The sequence below is a fragment of the Pelodiscus sinensis genome, chromosome 19 (genome assembly GCF_052426305.1).
Source record: "Pelodiscus sinensis isolate ZL-2025 chromosome 19, ASM5242630v1, whole genome shotgun sequence".
Lineage (NCBI taxonomy): Eukaryota > Metazoa > Chordata > Testudines > Trionychidae > Pelodiscus > Pelodiscus sinensis.
The window spans coordinates 28302495-28314958 of NC_143070.1; the positions used below are offsets into that span (position 1 = coordinate 28302495).

At 52.7% G+C, this 12464-nt stretch overlaps 4 non-coding genes across 4 annotated transcripts; 2 read left to right on the forward strand and 2 right to left on the reverse strand.

The window, feature by feature from the left end:
- Positions 1-1407: 1407 nt before the first annotated feature.
- On the reverse strand, positions 1408-1489 carry TRNAS-UGA (transfer RNA serine (anticodon UGA)). Its single transcript has one exon. It is a non-coding gene; the product is annotated as a tRNA-Ser (tRNA).
- Positions 1490-4357: 2868 nt separating this feature from the next.
- On the reverse strand, positions 4358-4429 carry TRNAG-UCC (transfer RNA glycine (anticodon UCC)). Its single transcript has one exon. It is a non-coding gene; the product is annotated as a tRNA-Gly (tRNA).
- Positions 4430-6174: 1745 nt separating this feature from the next.
- TRNAT-UGU (transfer RNA threonine (anticodon UGU)) lies at positions 6175-6248 on the forward strand. The gene has a single exon. It is a non-coding gene; the product is annotated as a tRNA-Thr (tRNA).
- A 3922-nt stretch (positions 6249-10170) lies between these two features.
- Positions 10171-10275, forward strand: TRNAR-UCU (transfer RNA arginine (anticodon UCU)). Its single transcript has 2 exons — positions 10171-10207; positions 10240-10275. It is a non-coding gene; the product is annotated as a tRNA-Arg (tRNA).
- The last annotated feature ends 2189 nt before the right edge of the window (positions 10276-12464 follow it).

Consider the following 12464-nt stretch of genomic DNA (forward strand, 5'->3'; position numbering starts at 1 on the left):
ATTAGATCGCTGGCAGAGGGGCCACTGACAATCAAGAGAACTGACGGGTTTTCTGATGGCGGCAAACCTCTTTCTCTGAGGAAGAAGCCATTTTTCTAAAGAAGCGTTTTCGGGGAAAGGCAAATGTGGACACGGAAGGGGGAGTTCTTTGCAAAGAAGAGGCCTTTGGGAAATAGCACAGGTGCCCTGGTGGCCACTCCAGCCACAGTAATCACAACTGAAATTCAAGACAGCGCCCATCAATGTGGACATTATCATTCCAAAAAGCAGCTCAGTTTTTCAATGCACATTTGCTGTGTAGACGTTCTCTTTCAAAATAAGCATTTCCAGAAGATCTCCTCCAGAGGCCGTATGTTTGCTCCACCCCCATTTTCACTGGCTTGCTTATCTGTGAGCACACAGCCCCCTCACACAGAGACTTGTGGGCCCTGGTGACCAGCCCTCTGTGTCTTTCCTTGTTCCCAGACTCATGGGGTGGCCTGTTCTGTGGGAGCAGATGCTAAAGTGACTCTCGTGCAATTTGAACCTACAGCCTTTACTAGACTAGCCTGGTACCTACTGAGCACTGCAGCGTAGAAATCCAATAAGCTTTTCCTTCTGCCAAAGAACCCCACCTGCTAGATGAGCCCACATCTCCTCTCTGTGTCTGACGGGGAAGGGGTTACAAGTCCCTTAGCCTCCTGGCTGGCTCTGCCTGTGAAAAAAGGAAGATGCCCTGAAGAATGAGGATACCGATCCCACATGCAAAGTGAGCACTGCCCTGCAATTAGACGTTCATTATAGGCCACCCATCTCCCTCCAGAGTCCACAGCATCCCTGCAGCTGCCTCTGGCTCTCCTCTGAAAGGGCCACTAGCGACTCCCTTTGCTGTGGGCTGGTTCCTTCAGCCACTTAGCGTTTGGTGCTAATAGCATTAAGTTGTTGGGCTCAATCCCCTTGGTGAGTTGGTGTTTCTAAGTCTTAGTGGTCTGATCTTCAGTCTAATGCTCTCCCAAATGAGCTGCTTTGCCTGCAACAAGCAGGCCTCTCTGGAAGAGATGGAGGGGGAGGGCGCTAATCAGATTAAGATGATTTGTCAGTGCCAAGCTGTGGCTGAAAACCCTGACATGACGATCAACCACAAGAATAACTGGAGGTTAGCAAAGAGATCCCTGCTACATGTTCCAAAGACAGGGATTGAACCAGGGATTTTCAGACCTTCAGTCTAATGCTCGCCTAACCGAGCTACTTTGACGGCAGCCAGCAGACCTCAGTGGCCTGTGACTCTCTGTCTGGGATGTTTGGCAGCCAGGCTGCATGTCATCATACACTGCCCAGGAAGGCAAGACAAGCATGGAACAGGCATATTCTTCTCAGGGTTTGGGTACCATATTGCCCTAGAAAGGCTTGTGGCCAAAACACACGCCTCACTGTGAGCAGGATTTGAACCTGCACAGGGAAACCCTATTGGATTTCAAATCCAGCACCTTAACCACTCGGCCATCACAGCTCTAAGTAACTCTAGGCCAGGAAAACTGGTAAATAATCTCAGTGCCCAGGCCTGACGTCACCTGACCCACAGAATTCACACAGCAAACCATTTCAATGGTCATGCAGAGGAGTCCTGGGTACTCTGGTCTGAGGCTGCCTTAGAGGTGAGTTGAAGGCGAAACCTCACAAAGGAGATTCCAGGCAGCCAGGCCATGGGGGTCTCTGAAATTGCCCCTGTCCCACCTAGCTGTTGCCAAGGTTGCTCTGTGAGGTCACTGCCTCCCAGCCAATGAGCTGAGGTGCTGTAAAAGTTCCTTGTGATGTCACTGCTGCCTGGCAGGCTTATGACCTGCCCCTGGCCAGCCCCTTGGCATGTGTGAGCTGCTCTCCCTCTGCCCCGTCACTCAGGGCTGGTTCTGGGGCTCAAGCAGGGAACATCAGAGGCTGCTCAGGGGGCCACATTGCTAGGCCAGGGGCCCTCCTGTGGGGCTGTGAGTGTTGCTGTCCCTGCAGTACAGACAGGGCCATAGAGCCTCAGGAGGCTGCAGCGGTGGGAGACACTTCCCTGGTTTCGGGAGGGAGACGAGCTGTCAAGGCCCATGACTTGGAGCCAGCTGCCAAGTCAAAAGCTGATTTTCAGAGGGGTGTGATCAGCTCTTCCTGTGTATCTGGCTTCTTCAAAGGGGCTTCATTAGGAGCTAAAAGTTGAAGAAGGGCCATTTAGAAGGGTGAATTTCTTTCCCTGGAAGTCTTTGCTGTGTGCCACAGTGACCTAATGTACAAGGCACTGGCCTCCTAAATCAGGGATTGTGGGTTCTAGTCCCACCTGGGGTGATAGTTTCCTTTCATTAACAAGGATTTTGCATTTCTCTGAAATGGTTGGCAAGGATGCTCTGCAGTTACTGTCTCCTTCTCTGCAGAAGCTGTCCAGACCCCTCACTAGCTAATGCTGGAGTTAGGTGCGGATCTGGTTGCTGAAACCCCAGGTATTCAAAGTCAGAATGAAGGGGCACATTTTACTCTAGAAGGCCCAGGAGTGACAGCTAGAGGGAGGTGGCTATAGCAGAGCAGGGTCTGTCTGGAGACAAAGAGGAGTCTGAGGATGAGAAGGACCATGAGAGGTAGAGACTCCAGAGCAGTGGGGTGGGTAGGGGGCTAGTTATTTGGTCTGGAAAAAGGACAGAAAATCCACAGGCCCTGAGCATGGTGCGGGCAAGGTCCATGGGGCAGTTTGCCTGGTGGGGTTCGGGGCGTAGAGAAGCTGTGAAACTCTGTGAGTGGATAAGGTCCCTGGCTGAGCTGCACCCCTAACCTTGTGTGTGACTCAAACTGTCCCACGTCCCCTTTTGTGTGTCTGTTGCGCTTCCAGCTTCTTTCCTCAGGCACGTTCATCCGGCAAAGACCCCCCCAGAGATCTTGTATCTTCCTTTGTGCAGCTCAGCTGCAGACACAGCCAGGGCTGGAAGGAAATTGCTGCACTTTGGGAGTCAAAGGTGTTGTCTGGGACCACAGAGCAGTTTCCCCCAACAACTTGAGCGGGGCACCATGGGTTAGCTTGCTTCTTCTAAACACAAGAGCTTGGGTTCAACTCCCAGTGGTGCCTTGTTGCTTCCTTTGCTCACATTTTCCCAGGTCCTTCTGGGACACAGAAGAGGCCTCCCCTGGCCACCCATGGAACTGCTGGGCTGTCCCAGGGCCTGAAAGGGGCTGTGGCTGCTGCTGACAGGGAAGAAGCTGGGAGGTAAGATGCTGATAGCAAGAGATTCCAGCTGCCTCTTTGCCCTGGGTCTCAGTGCACCATGCCAGCCAGCAGCCATCTTGACCATATGTCAAACCAGCTGGACTAGCCAGCCCACATCACAGTGAGTCGCTAGTGGCCCTGTCAGAGAAGAGCCATTGGCAGCTGCAGAGACAGCCCTTCAGCTGCCGGACATGCCTTTCTAAAAGGGCTATTTGTGCGCTGTGTTTGGTTGGCTGGCTAGTAAAGTTGGTTAGTGCATGAAGCTAGTAATACCAAGGTCTTGGGTTCAAGCCCTGTGCTGGCCACAGATATGTTTGTTTTGGTGACTGTTCTCTGCCTCCTTTAGCTGCCTGCTATGGACAGGGAAACAGAAATAGGCACAAGACTGTGAGCTTTTCAGGAAATAGGCCAGAAAACTGGTAAGAGGAAGCTCCAGCCTGCACAGACCCAGGGGCTAAAAGGGCCTTGGCCTGGCCTGCTTTCCCCAATAGCAGGGAAACTCTTCTCTTCCCTCTGTTGTGGGGCCACCTTTGGGCCTGCTGGCTCAGCAGTTTAGAGCTTGATGCTAATAATGCCCAGGTTACGGGTACAAGCCCCATGCAGACCCCACAACAGCCAAATTAGTTTTGTTTGAGCTGCTCCCCACGAAAAGCAGTGAGAGGGAGCCTTTGGCTGTGGGACCCACTTGTGCCTGTTGTTCAGGGTTAAATAAGTTCTCCCCCAGGAGGTCACCTGTTCCCTTCCCACCTTGCATTGGCTGGGAATCAAATCAAGCAAGGGGCAGCAAACGCCAGGCACTGTCATGGTCTGGGCCACAGATAAAGACCCTCTTGGAGCTGTGGTCCCAGGAGGAGTCTCTGCAGGCCCTGCAGTCCATGCGGAGGAATGCCGACATTTTTGGCCAAATGGCCAATGGTCTAGCAAAGAAAGGCCACCTCCCTCCTACCCCCGCATCCTACCAAGTCAGAGCCAAGGTCAAGGAATTGCCGCAGGGGTATGTGAGGGAGGAACCACATTACTGTGCACGCTCTCGGAGAGGATGAAGAGCGGTGAGAGGCAGCCCACAGCTGCAGAACCCATTTGTGCCTGTTTTTTCAGGGTTCAAATAAAAGCTCAGCAAGAAGCTTTGATGCTCCCTCTTTACATTGCATTAGCTGGGAATTGAACCCAGGTCAACTACTTGGAAGGCAGCTATGCTCACCACTATACCACCAATGCCTGCCTGCAAAGTTTCTGGGAAAATCCTACATCTGCCATGAGGCTAGCCAGAGGCGAGAGGGTGCCTGTGTTGTTTGGGTAAAGCAGAACTTCTTGGTTATTAGTCAAAGACCAGAAGTGGATGCCTCGTTATGGGTCCCTGGGCTCTAGGGAAACTCTCAGCTCCTGCAGCCTCTGCCCCTTGCCCAGCACCCCATGGCTCAGCCCTACCGTTGGGGGCTGCCCTGCTCCAGTGTGTGATAGGAGTTGAGTGAGAGGATGGAGCGTCTGGGCCTCCCCCAAAGGTCCATCCATGAAGGGCAGAAATGCTGGGGATATGATGTGGGTCACTCCTTCAGAGGCGCACAGGCCCCCCACCCTGTGTTGGGAGCAAAGGGTCTAGAGAAGTATTGGGGGGAGTTCCTGGTCTTCCTGCTTCAGGATGACAATCTGCTCCTGCAGGCACCAGTGCTGCCAGGTGCTAAGTTCCCAACACTGGGCTGAAAAGTACAACCACTGTCAGGTGTACTCAGTGGTAGTGTTTGAGTGCCGATTGTAGAGGCCGATTGTTCAATCTCAAGTGCCCCCTTAAAAAGTTGATTATCCTAAGTGAAACATTTGCACCTCCAGGTGTGTCAGTCATGGATTTCTATTGTACAGGGATTCTTAAAATGTCAGCAAACCCCTCATGTGTTCTTGTGCCAATGCATGTAAACCAGGCAGACGGGTCCCTCAACTGAAACCAGTTCAAACCTGCTGGGTGTCTGGTTTCTATTCCCATCAACTGAGCAAGGCTGAGATCTGAATGCCCATTGGCTGTTCTGTACAGAAGAACAAGAACCACGTCCAGCTGGAGAGGAATTGCCGTGATCAATCTTCTGGAACTTGATTCAGCCAGTCAAACTAAGACTCACTAAATCAAACCCAGAGGGCACCCACCAGCATCCTGCACTTCTGCTCTTTGCTCCCTTTGGCTTCCTGCTGTGGGGACAAGGCAAAGTTCAACTAAAGGAAGCCGACTCCAGGTACAGATGAATGGATGGTAGGAAAAGCAGACACATTGGTCAGGCACCGCTGGTTTCATGCACACTCAGCCTCACCTACAGCTGGGAGGCAGTTTGCAGTGAGCTGAAAAGAAACTGGCCGACAGAACCAAGGCTCAGGATATTTCTGGGTCCAGATGTGCAAACAGCTGGCAGTCAAGCTTGTTGTCCTTGTTAGGGGTGTGACCAAAACACAGGCCTCAGTGTGAGCAAGATTCAACCCTGCACAGGGAAAAGCTTTTGGATTTTTAAGCCAACTCGTTAACCACTTGGCCATCATTACTGTAAGAGACCATTCTCCTGTACTTATATGAGAACAAAAAAATTGTGACTTGCTCGCTGGCCAATTCGGATTGCTATAGGACAAAGGAATTCTCCCTTAATTCTGTGCCCTCAGGAAGGGACAGACCCAAGGAGGCCAGGCCCCCACCTGGGGTCGCCAACCCAAACTGTGAGACCCAAGGGCTTACAGTCCAGACGATTAGTGTTTGCTGCACTTTTCCCTTCCCCCAGCAATTCTAAATCTCAAGGCCAACTCTACAGTCCCAGTGGCTGGGGGAGATGTGCATGTTAGAGCCTCTGCCCACTGAGCTGTAGCTTTCTGTTCCCAGGGAGCCAGACACTGCCAGGGCTGGAGGGAAATGGGGATTGGCTGCACTTTGGGAGTCAAAGGTGTTGTCTGGGACCATAGAATAGAACAGTTTTAGGTACTGGACTGCAGAGGGCACCATGGCTTAGCTGGCTAAAGCACCTGTCTTGTAAACAGGCGGTCCTGGGTTCAACTCCCAGTGGTGCCTTGCTGTGGCCTTTGTTCACCTTTTCCTATGTCCTTCTGGGACACAGAAGAGGCCTCCCCTGGCCACCCATGGAACTGCTGGTTCAGGGTGGCTGGTTAGGGAGAAGGAAACCAGAAACCTGGAGCGGGTGCAGAGGTGACTGGCACTGGCCAGGCAGGGCTCTGACTCCCACTGTAAGTCCCTGGGTACCACACATGGGCCAGTGAGTCCTTCTCCATGGTCGTCCCAGTGCTCTGGGTGCGAGAGACGTGCCTGTAACTCCCTGCTGGGAGCGTGGGCCCTGCCCTGCCTGGTGAGGGAGGGGACAAACACAGGCTGGTTGACAGGGGCTCTGACACTCCAGCATCGGGGTTGTCCAGCCCATCAGACGGATTTAAACCAGGCCGGTCGGAGCCTCCTGCGCTCGCCAAGGGGGATTCTGCACTTGCTGCCTTGGGAGCCAGGGTCACATTGCAGAGCTCCCCCAGGGATGTCCCATGGCACCACCAGCCCAGCCCCAGCCTCTCTCCCTGCCCTCAGCAACGTGGCTGCGTTTTATCCTTCCCCTTCAGTGACAACTGCCCATTCCCCACCAGCCCCAGATCCTGTGGGACCTGCTCCCTTCCCCACGAGCAGTGAGCGCCAGTGCGACTCCCTGCTGAGGCTGCAGCTGTGGGAACAAGCCCCTGGCTTTGTGATGGAGACGAGATGTCAACGTGTTGAGTTTCACCCATGGCTAGTGTGGGGTGACCCACACTTTGGGGGCAGCTGGAGATGCCTCCTAAGCGCTGGTTTTCAGAGGGGTGTGATCAGCCCCCCCTGTGTTTCTGGCTCCTTCCAACGGCTTGAATCTGGCACCTAAAAATTGAGGAATGTGCATTTGGAAGAGGGAATTTCTGTCTCTGTTCTCTTTAGTGTGCCCCAGCAGCTTAATGGACAAAGCAATGGCTTCTTAAACCAGGGATTATGGATTCAAGTCCCACCTGGGTTGACAGTTGTGATGTTTCCTGGTAGGTGTAGAGTCTATTTGGCTTCCTCTTTGCCATGTTACCTGTGAGATGTTTCAACACTGGGCAAGTGTCCCCTGGAACTGCCATTTCCCCCCAGACAGGACCCCTCAGGAGCAGACAGTGACACTGGTGTTAGGCGCAGACAGGAGGAGAGTGTTTGCTAAAAGCTGAGCTGTGCACAGTGAGGTCACTTGCAGAGATGCAGGCGCTGGCGTCTCTGTATGCGCCTTGGCACCTGTTACCCATTGGTACCCGCCACCTCCCACCCCCTGCCAGCACCCAGACAGAAGGCCAGTGCACATGGAGCCAGCGACCATAGCAAGGGAGGCAGCTGCAGCACAATTCCAGGCCTGGGGCACATTGAACAATTGTTTGAAATATTTTTAAAACAAAAAAATATGAAAAACTTTAGGCTCCGTCTACACTGCAGGGTTCTTGACCAAGAACGGTTTTGGGCAAGAGTTCTTGTGCAAGAGCTCATCCACACGGCTGTGTGCTTTAGCCCTAAAAGCAAGGCAGGATAGCTCAGTTATTTGAACGTTAGTTTGCTAAGCTCAGGGTTATGAATTCAATCCTTGAGATAACCATTTAGTTATCTGGGGCATATCTGCCAAGGATGGTTCTTGGAGCTTCCATAAGTGCAAGGACAGAACTACCTGACCTCTCAAGGCTCCTTCCAGCTCTATGAGATGGTGTATCTCCTTATAAAGAGAATTGTGGACACTCTCTTGTGTAAGAAAGCTCTAGCCATAGGGGTTTCTGGCGCAAGAAATCCCTCTTGCCTGTGCACACTGCCTTCTTGTGCAAGAGGGCTTATTCGTTATGGGGAGAGGAATAACTCTTGTGCAAGAAGCCATCTTTTCTAATGGTTTACTGTATATTTTCTTGTGCAAGAATGCACATGCAGGGTAAACACTCCGCTAGTTTTTGCATAAGAACGGCCATTCTTGTGCAAAAAGCTTGCAGTGTGAAAAACCTCACACCAACAAGTGCACCCCAGGAGATCCCATTGAGATATGAACTCACATTGCAGGTTTCTAAGTCCTGAATGATGATTCCAAAATAGCTTATTTCGAACTAGCACGTCTACACTGCAGGGAAACCTCAGAATAGTCTGAGCCAGGCTCCCCATTGTGGATGAGCTGTCTCGATTTAGAGCCCTGGGAAGAATAACTCAGAATGGCCCCAGGGAGGGGCTAGTTCAAACTAGCAGCAGTGGCGCAGCTACACAGGCCTTATTTTGAAATAGCTAAGTGACAGGGCAGAGGGGGAGCAGCTCACACATGCCAAGTGGCTGGCCAGGGGCAGGACATGAGCCTGCAAGGCAGCAGTGACATCACAAGGAACTTTTTCAGCACCTCAGCTCATTGGCTGGGAGGCAGTGACCTCACAGAGGGTCCATGACAACAGCCAGGTGGGACAGGCTACAGGGCTGGGGCATCTCAGAGACCCCCATGGCCTGGCTGCCTGGAATCTCCTTTGTGAGGCTTCCCCTTGAGGGCAGAAGGGATTGAGGGTCCCAGCTGGGAGTGTCTCTGTGGAGATTTCCCCTTTCCCCAGGCTGCAGTGGGAGGGGCTGGGGCAGGCAGGGGTACAGGAGGGGCTGCCACTGAACTGAAGAGAGATCTGGGAGAAGCAAGAGGAAGGGCTGCAAACACCTGATGAGAATGGGATTTGAACCCCTGCATGCAGGGCACAATAGATTAGCAGTCCACCACCTTAACCACTCGGCCACCTCATCTGATTTATTGGGATTTCTTACCAATTACCCAAAGCTGTCACTGCCAGGAACCTTTGTGCCACTCGCAGGCTGGCCAGGGACACCCAGGACTGGAAGGTTTTGACTTTTCACAATGTTCCGTGGGCTGTTGTACAAAGCTCAGTGCTGGTAACAAACCCAAACACCCCCTGGCTACATCTACCCTGCAGGCTTCTTACACAAGAACTGTTTTGTGCAAGAGTTCTTGTGCAAAATGTCTTGTGCAAGAGCACGTGCACACTGCCATGTGCTTTTGCACAAGAATGTCCGTGGCAGTATGCACACTCTCTTGTGCAAGAAATCTCTGATGGCCATTTTAGCCATAGGGATTTCTTGCAAAAAAAACCCTGTTGCCCATTCATACTACCTTCTTGTGCAAGAGCTCTTGCACAAGAGGGTTTATTCCTCATGGGGAGATGAATAACTCTTGCCCAGGAAGCCCTCTTTTCCTACGTTTTGCCGTAAATTTAATTGCTCAAGAACGCGCGTGCAGTGTAGATTCTCCTCAAGTTTTTGCACAAGAACGGCCGTTCTTGAGCAAGATGCCTGCAGTGTAGATGTAGCCCCTGGGTGCCCAGAGAGGGGCTGTCTAGTCACAGTCTGGCTCGGCACGCGCTCTGCTATGGGAAGATGTCCACGGAGCAGGCAGATGGCAGCGGCACACGGCTCTGGTGGGCCCAGCATCCCAGAGGAGCGTTTCCGATATGAGTGTTTACAGACAGTGTCCGTCTCTGGTCTGATTTCACAGTGTGGTGAGACACTGGCACCCACAGCAGCATGGATGGGGTGGCTGGCGGGAGTGGCTGGCGGGCGGCTGGTAGGAGCAGTGGCAAGTGGCCGATGGAGTGGGTGATCCTCATTTGCATATCTAATTAGCCACCATTGTTGTGGAAGAGGTTCTTGCGCCAGAAGAAGCATCTACACAGCCCCTTCTTTCGCAAGAAAAACTCTCTTGCGCAATGCTGCTACGCTTAGCCTCATTTGCATATTTCTGGTGCAAGAACCTGGCAGCGTAGATGTAGCCCAATTGTTTTCACTGTCGGGGGCTCAGTGGCCCCCTCCCTCTTCCTACTTGCTCTCCCAAAAGAGACAGACCTGGCTCCCCTTTCTTTTCCCCCAGCAATTGCCATGCTGCAAAGCAGATATCAGAGACAGCAAAGCCAGCATTCTAGGAGGCTCTGTGGCGCAATGGAAAGCGTGTTGGACTTCTAAGCTTTGGTGCTCACTGTGACCTAGGCCAGTCATTCAAAGGTTGTGGGTTCAAATCCCACCAGAGTCACTTTAGCTGCTTCCTCATTTCCAGAGCAGCTTTTACAGAACAGGAAATCCTTAGGCTGACACCAGGATGGGCTTTAGTCCAGACAGTTCCCAGGAGACCACAGCGAGGGTGGAGGCAAGGGCTGCTCTGAAAGGCTGCAGGTGCCACCAGACCCTTTCGTCCCTCCATGTCTCCTACCAGTGCTGTGCAACACTCAAGCTATGTCTACACACACTGTTCTTCTGAAAAAGCTAGGCAAATTGTGAACCCTAGTTTGCATAGCTTTTTCTGGAAGAAGCTTTTCCAACATTTGGCCTGTTTACACTGGGCCAAATGTGGGAAAAAAAACTTTTTTTGTAACATCCCTTCTTCTTCATAAAATGAGGTTCACAGAGGCACCAAAAAGGCACGTCTGCTCTTCCAAAAAAAAATCAGCAGCTGTGTTCTCTGGACTAAAGCGTCATCTCTGTAGTGTAAACAGAGCCCTGATGTAACATCTTATTTTAAGTGTAGGTGCAGCATAGAGGGTTGACTCAGAGTCCTTAGTGCTGCCTCTTAGACCATGGGACCTACAGAAGACACCTGTGACTCAGCTGGGCCAAACTGGAGCCCTGGCCCAGGCCCACTGGGACCAGCTTTGCTTGTTTTCCGTACACCCAGAGCCCCCTTCTTCTCCTGGGTTGCAAGGAGCCTCCCTGGGATGCCCTGAGACAGGCACAGGACTCTGCCTCCCCACAGCCAGCCCCACCCCACAGGCTTTGGCAGAACAAGGGGGGGGGGGAGGTCTCTGCTCACCCTACTGATTCCCTCTGAGACGTTGAGCTTTTGTCCTGCCCCCCTCAGCTTGGCCTCCCTCCTCTGCCCCATTCCTGCCTCACTTCCTCCTTGGGCAAGTCACACAAGGGAAGCAGCAGGAGGAGCCGGCCCCATACGCCAGCTTCCGAGGGCAGGGGAGGCTGAGACAGAAGTGTCCATCAGGTGCCTGGCCTGACCCATCTGGCTTCCCCAGGCTGGCACCAAGGGGCATTCTCAGCTGATGTCACCCCCCGCCCCGTCGCATGTGAGTTGGGCTTCTCCCAGGCAGGAGGAGCTGCACTTACCCGGGCACCCAGGGGAGCAGCAATAAGAGAACACCCTGTGTTTGTGCCTGGTTTTGAACCAAGAACATTTTGCATGTCAGGCAAATGTGATAAGCACTACACAAAAACACACAACTGTTCTTTAAAGAATGGAACTTGTCTGACTGTTCTGTTCCTGGCTCTTTCCAACACCCTGCTCTGCCGGGGAGGGGAATGCACCTTGTGAACACTCCACCTCTTGTTCTCATGGAAGCGACTAACCCGAGCTGCCAGCTCCTCGTTTCCTCACCAGCCCCTTGAGATTTGTAGCTCAAAGCTGGAGCTGCTGTGGAAGGAGGTGAAGCTACAGAAGCTGACAGGGGACAATCAGCAGGCGGAGGGTTATTTTTTCTCCTCCCTGGGCTGATGTGGCTAGAACTGAGGAGAAGAAAATCCTCTTCCCTTCTCCTCAGAAGATGGAAATTGCAGTTGGTTCTCTCTCTGGTTCTACTAAAGCTGGACCCCAAGACTAGACTTTTTCTTTCTAAAAGCCTGGTGAAAACTGAGAGCCAATTGCTTGCAGACTGAGAATGTGAGTTAAAGAAGGGCATCACCCAGCACGGGGCTTGAACCCATGACCCTGAGATTAAGAGTCTCGTGCTCTACCGACTGAGCTAGCCAGGTTCTGTACAAGAAGTTTCCTAATATCCCATCACAGCATAACAGGAGCCAAGTGTTCTCCACTGCCTGACTTAAGGCTCGCTCTTGCCCCTAATGTGGGGTTCTGCTCTGTGAGGAGGTTTGAGCTCAAACCCCACTCCCAACACACCCACTTCTTTCCCCACAAGGAACGGCTCCATTTCCATCTCTCCAGGGACAGGAGAAGGGCTCTGGCCTGTTCTCTGCAAAATGCTCAGCCTGTTTCATTTTCTGCAGGAACTAGTGGGATCCATGCGCCCTGTTCCCCAGTCAGAGGTGTGTGTCCTCTTCCCCCCTTTCCACAGACACAGCAGCCAGGGGGTTGTGCACCTGCAGTGGCCCCTTCCTACGTGGCCGGGAAGAAAGCAGCTTGGACTGACGGGCGAGTCTCACTTGTTGATCAGACTCCCAGGGCCTGAGCTCTGGGGCCAGCCCGGGGCGGGAGGGAGAGGG